The 14726-nt window shown below is 41.4% G+C and overlaps 1 long non-coding RNA gene across 1 annotated transcript in view; it reads right to left on the minus strand.

The window, feature by feature from the left end:
• Positions 1–8458: 8458 nt before the first annotated feature.
• The window catches only part of LOC122444154, a 61586-nt gene continuing 55318 nt past the window's right edge, over positions 8459–14726 (minus strand). The window contains exon 5 of the long non-coding RNA XR_006270181.1: positions 8459–8566. This is a non-coding gene — a long non-coding RNA (uncharacterized LOC122444154). The remainder of the gene's footprint in view (positions 8567–14726) is intronic.

A 14726-nucleotide genomic window follows, 5' to 3' on the forward strand; every position in this document is an offset into this window, starting at 1 on the left:
ACGCAAGAGAGTGTGTGTGTGTGTGCATGCATGCACGCATGTCAACCACAACAAAAGTGTCCCAGGTGTAGAAGGCCACTGACTGTCTGACAAAGAGAAAGCCAAACTAATAAGCTCAATCCTGGTGCCCGTGGGAATTCCATTCCTGACCAATAGTGACTGTCTTTGAGTCTGCCTCAAAAGTGGTCTCAGCAAGCCTGGGAGCCCTGCCCTCCCCGCCAGAGTCCAGTCCCTCTGTTGTGCCAAGGCTGCCGGCAATTAGTATCAGCGATGATGTCAACATTGGCCTGGTGAGTCCTGCTTTCAGCACATCTTCCTAATGAAGCTCTGGACCATTTAATTAGTAGCTGCTCTGACAATTCTGTCCTTGTAGCCTCAGCCATAGATTGGAACACAAGGGAGAAAATTTCCATTGAACCCATGCCATGGCATTTGCTCTTTAAATTGAGATGAGGGAGATGCACTCACCTTGCAAATACATCAAAATAAGAAGGAATACAATTTCTCACCCTATCAGCTGGGAAGGTACAGACAAGCAGCCATGCATAAAACAAAGGACACTTGTTTTTCTCCCCATTTAATCAGTTGTTTGCACATCACCTCTCCTTTTTGAGACATACGTGCTCTGTCTTTTAGAACATTGTCCTTAGAGTTAGGGGGACTTGAGCTTTAATTCTGCCTGAATTTGAGCTAGATTCTTAATTTCTCTGAACCTCTGTATGCTCACCTTTTAAATGAGAATAATAATACTTAACTCTGAGGTTGTTATGATTCAATCAAATGAATATAGAGCACTAAGCGTAAGCAATAAATATTCAAAAAAGAGCTTTTTATATTACTGTTATATCTCAATGTCCTGAGTTCTGAAATAAGAGATTAATTGCACACTGTGGTGAGTATAGCGTTGACTTTATTCATCTCTCATCTGTTTTCCACTTCAGACCCTTTTTTTTTCCAACCTACTTACTTCACCACTCCTTATAGAAAATAGATTCCAGCCATCTTACCACCCCAACTGTCTTCCTGTATAAATTCCAGTTTGTAGGTAATTTTCAAAAAGTGTCACTCCCAAGTTTAACTCCAAGCTCACTTTCACAAAGTACAAGGGGACTTTTATTTCCCTTGAACTAGACAACTTGATGGCTGATTCAGTCTCAGATCCCATTAACTTTTCAGCAGCCATTCCACTCAGGATAAGAAAGGGCCCTTCTAGCCCAAGGGCTAAGAAAAGGTAATTTATTTGGAAGAAACCACCAAACTCCACCCATTTAAGTTTTTATTAAACAGAGAGAAAATGAGATCTTAAGTGATACAATGCATTTGTGATTATCAGATTCTTTGAAAAGGTTATAGTGTTTACTAAAAGATGTAAAATAGTGATCTTCATCTTTGCCATTGAAATTTCAGGAAGGAGATTTAGAAACTTTGGAAGGCAACCATCCACTAGAGTCTCATGAGACAAACTATTGGAATGGACTCTGACAATCAAGGAAAATGAAGATAAAGAATAAAATAGATCCATAATTCACTGGCTCCTCCTTTCCAGTTCAAAGAAAAAGAAGAAAACAGAGGTCTTTTCAAAAGCTAAAATTATCGTTAAAAAACATAAGAAAGTAAAAGGGGTTTCTTTCTTTTTCTAAAGATGAACTTTTTAAACATTGCCCTTTTCCCTTGAAACTATCACTGCACCTCCCTGAAGAGACTCAAACAGATCCTGTTGCCTGTCCTTAAAGAAAGGGCAGTTGCAACCAAGAGAACTGTAAGGAAGAAGATTTACTGGGAACAAAATCCATTTAGAATTCTTTATTCCTTACTCAGTTTGTACACAGGTTAATAATAGTATTTCTTTTAATCTGGCAGGGATTTCCACATGCCACACCATTCTGATGCATGTGAAACATTTTGCATCTGGCATATCTGCGAAGCATTACATCCCTACAAACCAGGCAGAAAAAGAAGAAAGCAACTTCACTAGGCTGTTTTGTGACAGCCACAACCTCTGGCAGAAATAGAAGCTAACAGTGACAAGGGTGGGAAGTAGAACTCTTACAGGCTAACAAAAGGAGCACTTTCACTAATAGCAAAGAGGTGAGTAAGAGTTGCTGAACTCTCCCATCCCCAGGCAGAGCCAAGAGAGAGGGTAAAATCGTTTGTCTTCTCAACCTGAACATGGAACCAGAAACACAGAGGCCCAAGTGCTCTCAGCCAGGGACTCTCTTTGCAAAATATAACAGGCAAGCAGAGAATGAATGACAGACAGAGAACCTGAGAGAGCCCAGACAGAGAAATGAGACAGAGAAGGTATGATTCAAAGAGATGAAGAAGAGGTGATGGTGGTTTAGCCTCAAAGTTAGGTCCGACTCTTGCAACCCCATGGACTGTAGCCCACCAGGCTTCTCTGTCCATGGGATTTCCCAGGCAAGGATACTGGAGTGGGTTGCCATTTCCTTCTCCATGGGATCTTCCCGACCCAGGAATCGTACCTGGGTCTCTTGTACTGCAAGCAGATTCTTTACTGACTGAGCTACCAAGGAAGTAGGTGAGAAAGAGGTGGGGAGACAGAAACACATGACCCAAAGCAAGAAGAAAAAGAGCCGCAAAAAAGAAATCAGCATCAGAATAAAAGTTAGAGAAAAGGCATTTGATAGACAAGCCAGAGGAAGCCAAAATGCAAGGGAAAAAAGGAAATCAAAACACAAGGAAAAAAAGGAGTCAAATGAAAGTCAAGGTGAGTAGGTTAAGGATTGCTGGGTGGGCTGAGAGCCCCTGAGAACTTGATGAGGCACCTGATGTCTTCCATGCATTTCTTCAGGGAGCCTGGCAATTGCAAAGCACAGTCTAAGCAAAGTGACAAACATTTGCTCTCCAAGACCACGGACTTTGGGGTCTGGCAGATCCAGATTCAGGTCTTTGGACATGACACTTAACCTTTTGAGTTTTAGTTTAAGCAAAATGGGGGCTGATAACTTGCTTTACAGGATTGTGGTGAAGATTAAATATGACCAAATATGTAAAATGCCATCATGATATCTGATACCTAAAATATCCTCAATGAGTGTTAGTTTCTCCTCTTTTTCCATATTAGTCATTCTACACTGGTCTTTTTTTTTTTTTTTTTTTACTGTTACTTTCTCATCCTAATAAACCTTTGTGCTCAGTCATATCTGACTCTTTACAGCCCCATGAGCTATAGCCCACCAGGTTCCTCTGTCCATGGGATTTTCCAGGCAAGATTACTGGACTCAGGTGCCATTTCCTACTCCAGGGGACCTTCCTGACCCAGGGATTGAACCTGTGCCTTTTGCATCTACTGCATTGGCAGACAAATTCATTATCATTTGTGCCACCTGGTAACCCCTACACTGGCCTTTTTAATCATCAATAATTCTATGTACTGTCTCTCCACCCCATTGTAGACCCTGGCTTTCAACAAGTAAGTTCCTTGAGGCAAGAGCCTGTGTCTTCCCCAGAGAACCCTCAGTACTTTGCCTTGTCTGACACAAGCGCAATAGTTAGTAACTGAATGGACAAGTATTACTGAATGAATGAACAAACAAATGAACAAATGAGTTACTGAATAGTAATCTTCCTTTGGAGGGAGCTTAGTTACTATATAATCAGGGCTGAGTGCAGAAAACTAGCCCAGATCATTCAAGCAAAGAGCTTAATATTGGGTACAAGGGACTTATAAAGATGTTGGCAGAACTGGAGGAACATCAGTCAGTCAAAAAGCTGCCACTAGACTACCAATTTCACGGTCATCCCACCATGACAAGCCACAGGACACGAAGCTGCTGCTTCAAACCTGGTCACAACTACCCTTCATACCCACAAATCTGGTGACTACACAGGCATCCTGGGTCCATCTCCACAACTCTCCCAACACTTGTGTGTCATGACCCAGCTTGCCAGCAACATCTGTTGCCTCCTTTCTTTCAAATCTCAGCCCAGGCACACCTAATTGGCAGAACAAAAGTGGCATGCATGAGTCTGAGACACGTAGTTTTGTTTTTCAATTGAAATATAGCTGATATACAATGTTTTGTTAGTTTCTGGTGTACAACAAAATGACTCAGTTATATATATAATATAATATATAATATATTTTATATTTTAAATAATATTTATATTATATATGTATGTAATTTATAAATATGTAATTTATAAATTATATAAATAATTATATATAATTTATATAATATAACAACATTTTGTTAGTTTCTGGTGTACAGCAAAATGATTCAGTTATATATATAATATATATTATACATTAATATATATTATATATTAATATGTATGTACATATACACATATAGTTTTTCATATTCTTTTCCTTTATTATTTATCACAAGATATTGAATATCATTCCCTGTGCTACACAGTAGGACTTTGTTGTCCATCCATTCTATATATAATAGTTTGCATCTTCTAGTCCCAAAAGCCCAATCCAACCCTCCCCACCATCCCCTTGGCAACTACAAGTCTGTTCTCTATGGGACATGAAGTTTTTTTATAACTTCCTAACATCAAACGCCAAAGAATTGATGCTTTTGAACTGTTAGTCGGAGAAGACTCTTGAGAGTCCCTTGGACCGTAAGGAGATCCAACCAGTCAATCCTAAAGGAAATCAGTCCTGAATATTCATTGGAAGGACTGATGCTGAAGCTGAAATTCCAATCCTTTGGCCACCTGATGCAAAGAACTGACTCATTGGAAAAGACCCTGAGGCTGGGAAAGATTGAAGGCGGGAGGAAAAGGGGATGACAGAGGATAAGATGGTTGGATGGCATCACTGACTTCATGGACGTGAGTTTGAGTAAGCCCCAGGAGTTGGTGATAGATGGGGAAGCCTGGCATGCTACAGTCTATGGGGTCGCAAAGAGTCAGACACGACTGAGTGACTGAACTGAACATACCAAACCAAGACCACAGTGGAGTGAAGGAAGAAAGAACCAATCCATATTGGGAAATTCTTTCAATCTAATGAGAAAACAAGTTTAATCATGAGAGAGGATAAAGCAAGAGAAGAAACAGGAAGGGCCAAGAAATATACATAACTCCTCTATGGTCTTGATTTCTAGTATGTTCCAATTCATACATTTGAGTCTTTCATGAGATCTTGTGTATATTTTGGAGTTTGTAAAATTTTCTCACATAAGATACAGAAGAACAAGATTCATCTCATTTCCTAAATATTGTTTCTTCTATGACTTTATCCATAGAAAAGACAGACGGTATTCTGGAAAGAAATTACAGTAATTAAGACCAAGGTCTGTCCTGCCAAATGTCTCCTTGGAATCTTGAAAACCTTTCCATCTGTTGCCTAGAGGAGGCAGGTTTTCCAAATCAACTCCTGAATGAGTCACGAGCCGTGCTGACCATGAGAATGGACCTCACAAACTTCCAGCTGCAGGGAGTGTAACTGCTCAAGGGCCCCAAGCTGCTGCTGGCTCTGACACCCACTGAAATCCATCACCACTTGGCACCAGGCTACCCTTCCCCCAATCTGCCCCCAGGCAATGACTAAGCACAGCAAGCAGTCTAAGACAGGCTCTTTCCTGGGAGAGATGGGGCTCCTTTAGTGGGTGACTTTGGCTCAAGGACTCCCCCAGAGCCTTGCCAAACGTTCCTCAGAACTTCCCTTAGACTTCTCAGGATCTAGAGCGCTCCCAGGCAACCTTTCTTTCCTTTTCCCTTCACTCAAGGTCAGATTTGCTTTGATGGCTCTACCAGCCTCTTTCAGCTTCCTCCCATTTTCCCAGGCATTTCTCCTTGGCATCTGCTTTCTGGAGGACAAAGACTATCGCATGGGTCATGCTGGAGAAGCCTTACAGCTGATCTTTAGTATCCCAAGCCCAGGTTTGTCCACAGGATGGGGGAAGAGACATGAAGGGGGTGGGGATAAGAGATCATTATGATACCATCCAGGGCACTCTTCTTTTTTTTTTTTTTTTAACCACACTATGTGGCAGACGGGATCTTAGTTGCCAGGGTGCAAACCTTCAAACTGCGCACTTGTATTTGGAATGCAATCTTAAACCCTGGACCACCAGGAAAGTCACCAGAATAAGTCTTAAATAAGCAGTGGAACCATGGTTTATATTCACTTATATCTAATGATAGAACAGCTTTCACTCATGACACAGGTGGAAATCAGAGAAGAAATAGGAAAATCTAAAAGATATATACATGGATACTCTATGACTATGAGTTTCCAAGATTATTCCATTTCAAATATTCTGGCCCATCACTAGACTTCATGAACCTTTTTGAGCTTATAAAACATGCTCGTATCAGCTACAGAAGAACAAAATTTATCCCAGTCCCTGAATATCATGTATACATGATATATACACATCTATTTGTATATGTATATATGGAGTGCGTGAAGTGAAGTCACTCAGTTGTGTCTGACTCTTTGAGACCCCCTGGACTGTAGCCCACCAGGCTCCTCCGTCCAGGGAATTTTCCATGCAAGGGTACTGGAGTGGGTTGCCATTTCCTTCTCCAGAGGATCTTCCCAAGCCAGGGATCAAACCTGGCTCTCCCACATTGCAGGCAGACGCTTTACCATCTGAGCCACCAGGGAAGCATGTTTATATGGAAGCAACTATTAAAAGGAGGACATTTTGTATTGTTAATCCTTGTCAAGAAAGATAATCTCCATTCTTGAATAAGGTAAAATAATTTAAATGCTTTAAAGCTTTTCCCTCATGCCTACACTCAGGCAAAGTTTTCTTTCCTTTTGATGATATTTTATTGTGAAATATTCAGTATTTTTGCTTAAACTCACTAAATCAGAGTTTCCCTTGATTGTTGTATGTCTGAGTACACTGACAGGTAAGCTGGTAGGTAGATAGATAAGACAGATAGGCAGACAGACAGGTCTCTCTCACTATTTTAGAAATCTAGTCTGCACACTGCCTGTCAGTCTACAACAACACTGTCACCTCAGTTTCTAGCACTACACTGGGCAGACAGTCAGCACTTTAAAAAAATTGTTAAATCTCAGCCTTGATCCTTACGAAAGCTGACTTGACTCAAAACAACTCTCAGAAGATTCTCTTTGTATTTATCTTCTATTATTTGCTAACCCCCTAAACAAGAACACGTCTAGAAGGAACTAAGTCTGGAGCTGACTGTCATGGCCCAGATCATGTAAAGTAGAGAAAGGGATTGCCACAAGTCCGCATGGGAACTTCAGTGTTACCAACTAATTCTAAACACAATCTGTCCAAAATAGAGGGATTCAAACCCCTGTTTAGCCAGTCTTGGAGGTCATTACAAGGTGAAATGTTCAGGGATATCCCACACCCTCTGAGCAATCTAAGAGGGCCTGGGATTGCTCCTATACCATTGTTTTAGATCTGGAAGATAAGCCTGGAAGCAAAACCTGCATATTGTCCAACTGAGATTTGGATTCACTGAGCCCACATACCCAGGGCTCCCTTGGTCAATAGAGTTTAAATGAAACAAGAACCAGAGCCTGGCCAAGGTAATCCCATGACTTAATTATTATCATCTTTACAGGGTAGCTTTGATTATTAGGTCAGGAATCCCATTTTTTAACAGCCTAGACTTTGAAAAAGGAGAACAAAGATTTTTGAATGACAAAGTTAAGACTATTGATGTGATAAGTTTATGTCTTTTTATTTTTTATTTTTTTCTTTATTCCTCCTACCATTTATTCTACCAGTCTGGGCCCTACTCCTAATCAATCAAATACACTTATGAAGTAGGAAAATCCTGACCCTTAGAAACTCATTCAAAAATTATTTATTGACCACATACTACATTCCAAGCCTGAAGTCAGGAGACCTTGATGAGGCAAATTGATACACTTTCTACCATCATCAGAGCTCTAAGTCTGGGAGGGAGATTGTCAGTAATAAAGTAGTCCCTCAAATCAATAGCCAGTTGTACGCTAAGAAATGTGCTATGAAGAACAGGATGCTCTGAATCATCCCAGGGGAAGGACTAGATTGAACTAAAGTGTGAAGCATGAGGAATAGTTAACTCAGAGGAGTGGAGCAGATAAGAAAAGGTGGGGCAGGGAAAGTGGCTGTAGGCAGGTGGATCAGCTTGTGGAACAGCAGGAAGGTTTAAACACAATACCCAGAATGGTCCCTACAACAAAGAATTATTTGGCCGGAAATATTAATAATTCCAAGGTTGAAAAACCCTACAGTAAACTCCTCCACTTTGAAGTGACAATTCAAGGTTTATATCCCTCATCCCTGGTTAATATAATTATCATAATTCATATCATTTGTTGGCTAACCACGGTCCCAATGCATTCACCTAATCAATGCCTATATTTGTATGTATTTTTATTGATTACAGCTTTCCCCTTTTGTGTCTCCAACTTGGATATTTAAGGTCTTCAAGGAGATGATGCTTCATCTACATTTAGTAACCCAATAAGACCTGGTTGAGCAGTTGGCATTCAGCAGTCTTACCCAGTGTTGAGAGATACTAGATTTCTGAGAAGTAGTCGGTCTCCCTGCTGCTTGCACATTCTCTTAATACAGAGGATGGGACTGCTGCAGTGGACCCCAGAACTGCCCTGTGCAGAGGGAGACAAACATGTTTAATAGTCAAGATGAAATGAGTATGCTGTAGTGACAACCATCTCAACATCTCAGTGGCTTTAATACTTCAAGAGTTTATTCCTCACTCACGCTACATATCCATCACAGGACAGCTGGGGGATCTGCTCACCTCTGCTGTTCAGGGACCCAGACTTATGGACACTCTGCCATCTTAAGATGGGACTTCAGTGCTCATTTCAGAAGGAAAGAGATGCTAGAGAATCACACTTGAGCCCAGAATTGATAAAATTGATATAATCACTTCTGCTCATGACTCAGAAATATTTCTGCTCAGACTAGAAATAACAAGAAATAACTAGAAATAACAAGAGAACTAGGAAATGTGGGGGGAAAAACAGAATATTATCTGAGTTTGAATTCCAGCTCCATCACTTATAAGCTTGGGTAAATTGTTTAACTTCTATAAGCCTCAGTTGCTTCACTTGTAAAGTGGCAATAATAATAAACACTTACTTCATAGTGTGGTTGTGAGAATTAGATGAGATGCTTTATACATAACCCATGGCATATTTCAGGCATATGATATTGGCTCAATAAGTGAAAACTACTATCTTTATTATGGCGATGACAAAAATGATAAAGTTGCTATTGTTCTTTGGGCCACGAGCTTGTATAGATCCAACAGATCATAATGAAAAGCAGACCTAAGAGGAGCCTGCTACCTGATTGGCTTTTTTTAACGGGGATAACATGGTGATTTGTCCAATTTTCTTTTGTCTTGCTGAGAATAAATAGTGTTATTCTTTGTTCATTCATCCAGGTTCATTTTTTAATACCTACAAATATTCCAAACATTATGCAGATGCTGCAAATAGAAAGATAAATAAGACCTCAGTCCTGTCTTCCAGAGTTCACATCTGGAGAGAGAGGGCAGCCGAGGCTTTTGGAAGGTCTGTGATAGCACCCCACAGACTGGGAAGGCAGGAGTCAGATCACAAAAAGCAAACGGAAGTTATCAGGGAAGGGGGTGGTCTGAACAAGGGAGAACAACCCAGCTGAGGGGAAGACCATGGCAGAGGTATGGAGAGTCATTCAGCAAGTCCAGAGAACTGAGGCGGGGGAGGCGCAGGTGCACAGGGTCTTCTACACAAAGAAGAGTTCAAATGGGACAGTGATGCGATCAAATTTGGTTTTGAAAGAATCTATTCAAGCGGTTATATTAGTCTGCTCAGGCTACCATGACAGAGGGGTAGCCTGTCACAGTCCTGGTGGCTTAAACAACAGAAATTATTTTCCCGCAGTCCTGCAGGCTGGAACCTGAGATCAAGGTCGTGGCAGGTTTGGTTTCTCCCGAGGCGTCTCTCTTTGTTATGCAGATGGCCACCTACTTGCTGTGTCCTTACGCGGTATTTTGTCAGTGGTCTGTACATCCCTCGTGTCTTTTTCTCTTCTTATGAGGACACTGGGTATATTAGATGAGGACCCCTCCCGTTATGACCTCATTTAATCATAAATTAATCATAAATTAAATCATAAATCCTTAAAGCCCCTGTCTCCAAGTATATTCACATGGCAGGGGTGTTAGTGCTTTGGCATAGGTATTTGTTTGTGGGAGGGATATAATTCAGTCCATAATAGTGGGCAAGCTTTGTGGCAGGCAAGCTAGAGAGGTGAAGATGCAGCAAAAGTGCAAACAAAAAACTGCATTGAGTGACTGGGAGTAGGGATGAAGAAAAAGGGAAGTATCTGAAAAATAGAATGTTGGTAGGATTGATGAGACATGATGCTCTTACATTGTGGTGTGACTTAGGAAACTGAGTATAGAATACTCATACCAGGTACTGAGATGGAGGCTGTGAAAATACATTAAGGAAACCTAACTCAAAACTGGATTGGGGAAGTCATGAAGTACAGGCTCTGACACATGTGCCCCTGAGCAGCTTGTTTAGTACAGAAGGAAGACGGAAGATTTCCTGTCTCAGCTACAACAGTAAACTGTCCTCGTCTGCAGCCAATGAGAAGCTGCCACCACTTTGCCCAATTTTTTCCTCCAATGAACTTTTGTTCAAAACAACCCCTCCAACTTCCTCCTTTCCTCCATGAAAGAATGCTCTCTTCATTTGTTGTCCAGGCTTCCCTATGGTCCACATAGTTTGCTTGCTCAGTTCAGTTCAGTCACTCAGTCATGTCTGACTCTATGTGACCCCATGGACTGCAGCATGCCAGGCTTCCCTGTCCATCACCAACTCCTGGAGCTTACTCAAACTCATGTCCATCAAGTCAGTGATGCCATCCAACCATCTCATCCTCTGTCATCCCCTTCTCCTGCCTTCAACCTTTCCCAGCATCAGGGTCTTCTCAAATGAGTCAGTTCTTCGCATCAGGTGGCCAAAATATTGGAGTTTCAGCTTCAGCATCAGTCCTTCCATTGAATATTCAAGACTGATTTCCTTTAGGATTGACTGGTTGGATCTCCTTACTGTCCAAGGGACTCTCAAGAGTCTTCTCCAACAACACAGTTCAAAAGCATCAATTCTTTGGCTCTCAACTTTCTTTATGGTTTACATAGTTTGTTTGTTCCAAATTGTAATTCCTCTGCTATTCCCAAGAAAACTCTTTTTTTTTTTTTGCTTAAATAAATTGCTGTTCACCCTGTTTAAGTTTGGCAAGGGAAACAATATGTAGGGGAGAGACAAAGAGTTCATGTTTTAACTGCTGATTTTGAGGTGTTTTAGGGATACACCAGTGGAGAAATTAAATATGTGGTATGTGGGCTGGCTCCAGAAAGAAATATAGACTGGAAATACAGGTTTGGGAATTGTCAGCATAGATCAGGGCTGATTAAGGACCTAAGAGTGGATGAAATCACCCAAGGAAAGTAAATAGAGTGAAAAGAAGGGGTGGCCAATGGCCAAAAGCCAAACCTCAGGGAAAAAAAAAATTAAAGAGTAGGTGGAATAAGAATTGCTTCTGAGGGAGCCTGAAAAGAAGAATTAGGAAGGTAATTGAGAAATCAAGAGCTTTTGAAGTCATCAAAGTCAGGTGAGGAGAGGGTTTCAGGAAAGGACTGGTCAGCAGAGTCAAAATGCCACTAAAACATTAACAACGTGGATTTAAAAGGGACTAAGTGCACAGATATCACGAGTGACCCCCACTGGAACAGTTCTAGCGCAGAAGCTACCCTAAGAGGGTCTGACCAAGAGCGATGGGGAAGGGGGGAGCTGAGTAAACCAATCCTTTCAATTCGTTTGTGTGAAGGAAACAGCAAGCTAAGAATGGAAACTAAAGAGGAACCTAAGTGCAAATTAAGGACTTGGTTTTGCTCAGGTAAAAGACTTAAGCACATTTATATGCTAAGGGGGTGTGCCTGTAAACAAGTAGATTGAAAATACAACCAAGTGGAAAAAACTGATAGCATAAGACCCCAAGGAAGCAAGGGGAGGCAATCCAGGGTTCAAGCGAAAGGAACAGCATCAGGCATAAGAATCTTTTCCATGGGGAGCTCATACGCTGTGCTCTGAGACAACCTACAGGGGTGAGATGGGGTGGGAGGTAGGAGGGAAGATCTAGCGGGGAGGGGACATACATATACCTATGACATACTCATGTTGATATATGGCAGAAACCAACACAATATTGTAAAGCAATTATCCTCCAATTAAAAATAAATAATTTTTTTAAAAGAATCTTTTGCCTGGACTGCTTGCATCCCTTGAAATCAAAAAAGAAAATCAGCAATGCCCAGGCTCCAACCTCTCACTCCCCTGTCTACTCAGACCTCTCCTTCTCTCTCAAGACAAACCCATTTTTCCAGGTTGGGCTATTGTTAGCTAGATATCTGGGACTTAACACAGTCCCCAGCACTACTGAACATACTAGGTTCCATAAATATTTGCTGAATAAATGAATCTAGGAGCAGAATCTTAGCCTGTTCAGTGCAGACTTTGCACCTTCCCATGGTCACCAAAGAGTGGACCGTATAGTGGTCAGGTGAAAAGAAACACTGGGCACACTGGCAGGGAAGGTCTCTAGGAAAGATTTATTATTCATTCCACAAACGTCTACTTAGTGCACGGCGCTGCCTTCAGCCACAGAACAGATGGCCTGAGGCAACAGATTCATGAGGACTCTTCCAAACTGGAGGATTCCCTGCTCCCTGCAAATGACAAATCGGTGGCTTCTATACACACCCATCTGCCGTGATCTGGAGCCCAAATATTCCCTCTGAATCACCAGCTTGGGGAGCGAATCACTACCAATTTTTCTTTCTGTCAACAGGAGCTGCTGAATAATTATGCCCAATTGACACAGGCAGCTCCAATTGCCTTCAGAATTTGGCCTGAAGCCCAATTATATTTCTCTAGCTTGTGCCACAGCACACGAACAGTACAATTTGTCTCACTTCTTTCTCTTCCTTTTTAGAATATTCAAAAAAAATTTTGGCTCAGTGAAACCAACCAAGCATGTTCTTCAAGAATAATTTTAAGCACAATCCATAAGCCAAGTTAATATGATATATACTCTGGGAAAAATTCAGTTGAAAGCACCTAGATATATTATTTTTAAATTATATGCACATGAGTAAAGTATACTGTACACAAATAATTTTAAAATGTTGTTACTAGGTTGAGTACAAATCAAGCTTGTAAATATGTACATGTACACACACATGGTCCCAAATTCACCAATGAGCTGTTTTGTAAAAACTATTTCTTAAGCTGGTTGTTGAAAATTTAGACTGTATGTTTACAGAAATAATGTCAGGAATGGTGGGCAACTTCCCAGAGTTATCTCCAAAAATCCTTCACCTAGAATTCAGATGAACTACGTAGGACTGATCGGGTTCCTGAGAAGAGTGGACAGACTGTGTTCAGAAGGGAAGAAAAAGAGAATTAAGAGAGCATATAATTTAAACACACACACCCACACACACACAAAACAGCCAACTCCAACTAAAAATTGTTAGAGAGTGGTGGTCTGTGCACCCTCCCCTTCCTAAGACCCCTCTGTTGCCCAAATTCTCAGGTTCTGGAAGCCTTTCTCCAAGCCGAAACCTCCACTGGATACCAGTCTTCATGTACCAACTGTGCTTATCAATGCCTATGACCAAAAACCACTTATGCCATCAGGCATAAGAATCTTTTGCTTGGGGGGCTCAAATCCTTCAGAAGCACAAACCTTACCCTATGAACAGAGCAGAACTGCCCACGGACTGGTCCTCAGGACAGGTCCCAGTCTGGAACTCCATGGTGAGACTCAAATCAGGGTTTGTTTGGCTCGTTCAGTGAAGGCTTGTTCAGGAAATTCCCTTCAGTCCAGTGGTTAGGACTCTGCGCTTCCACAGCCAGGCCTGTAGTCAATCCTGGTCAGGGAACTAAGATCCTGCAAGTCATGTGGTGTGGCCAAAAAAGGGGAAAAAAAATTAAGCCTCTTTCAGTCTCATTTCTTTTCTTTTTTTTTTTTCAAACTATAGTTGCTAACACTAAAATCAGGAGTAGAGAGTAGATATTAATAAAATAATATCTATTCAGTTCAGTTCAGTCACTCAAAGAGTCATGTCCGACTCTTTGCAACCCCGTGGACTGTAGCATGCCAGGCCTCCCTGTCCATCACCAACCCCTGGGTTTGCTCAAACTCATGTCTGTCAAGTCGGTGGTGCCATCCAACCATCTCATCCTCTGTCATCCCCTTCTCCTCCTGCCTTCAGTCTTTCCCAGTATCAGATTTTTTTCAAATGAGTCAGTTCTTCACATCAGATGGCCAAAGGATTGGAGCTTCAGATTCAGCATCAGTCCTTCCAAAGAATATTCAGGACTGTTTTCCTTTAGGATTGACTGGTTTGATCTCCTGGCAGTCCAAGGGACTCTCAAGAGTCTTCTCCAACACCACAGTTCAAAAGCATCAATTCTTCAGCACTCAGCTTTCTTTATGGTCCAACTCTCATATCCATACATGACTACTGGAAAAACCATAGCTTTGACTAGAAAGACCTTTCTTGGCAAAGTTATGTCTCTGCTTTTTATGCTGCCTGGTTTGTCATAGCTTTTCTTCCAAGGAGCAAGCATCTTTTAATTTCATGGCTGCAGTCACCATCTGCAGTGGTTTTGGAGCCCAAGAAAATAACACTAAAATCAGGAGTAGAAAGTAGATATTACTAACATAATATCTATTACT

The sequence above is a fragment of the Cervus canadensis genome, chromosome 6 (genome assembly GCF_019320065.1).
Source record: "Cervus canadensis isolate Bull #8, Minnesota chromosome 6, ASM1932006v1, whole genome shotgun sequence".
NCBI lineage: Eukaryota > Metazoa > Chordata > Mammalia > Artiodactyla > Cervidae > Cervus > Cervus canadensis.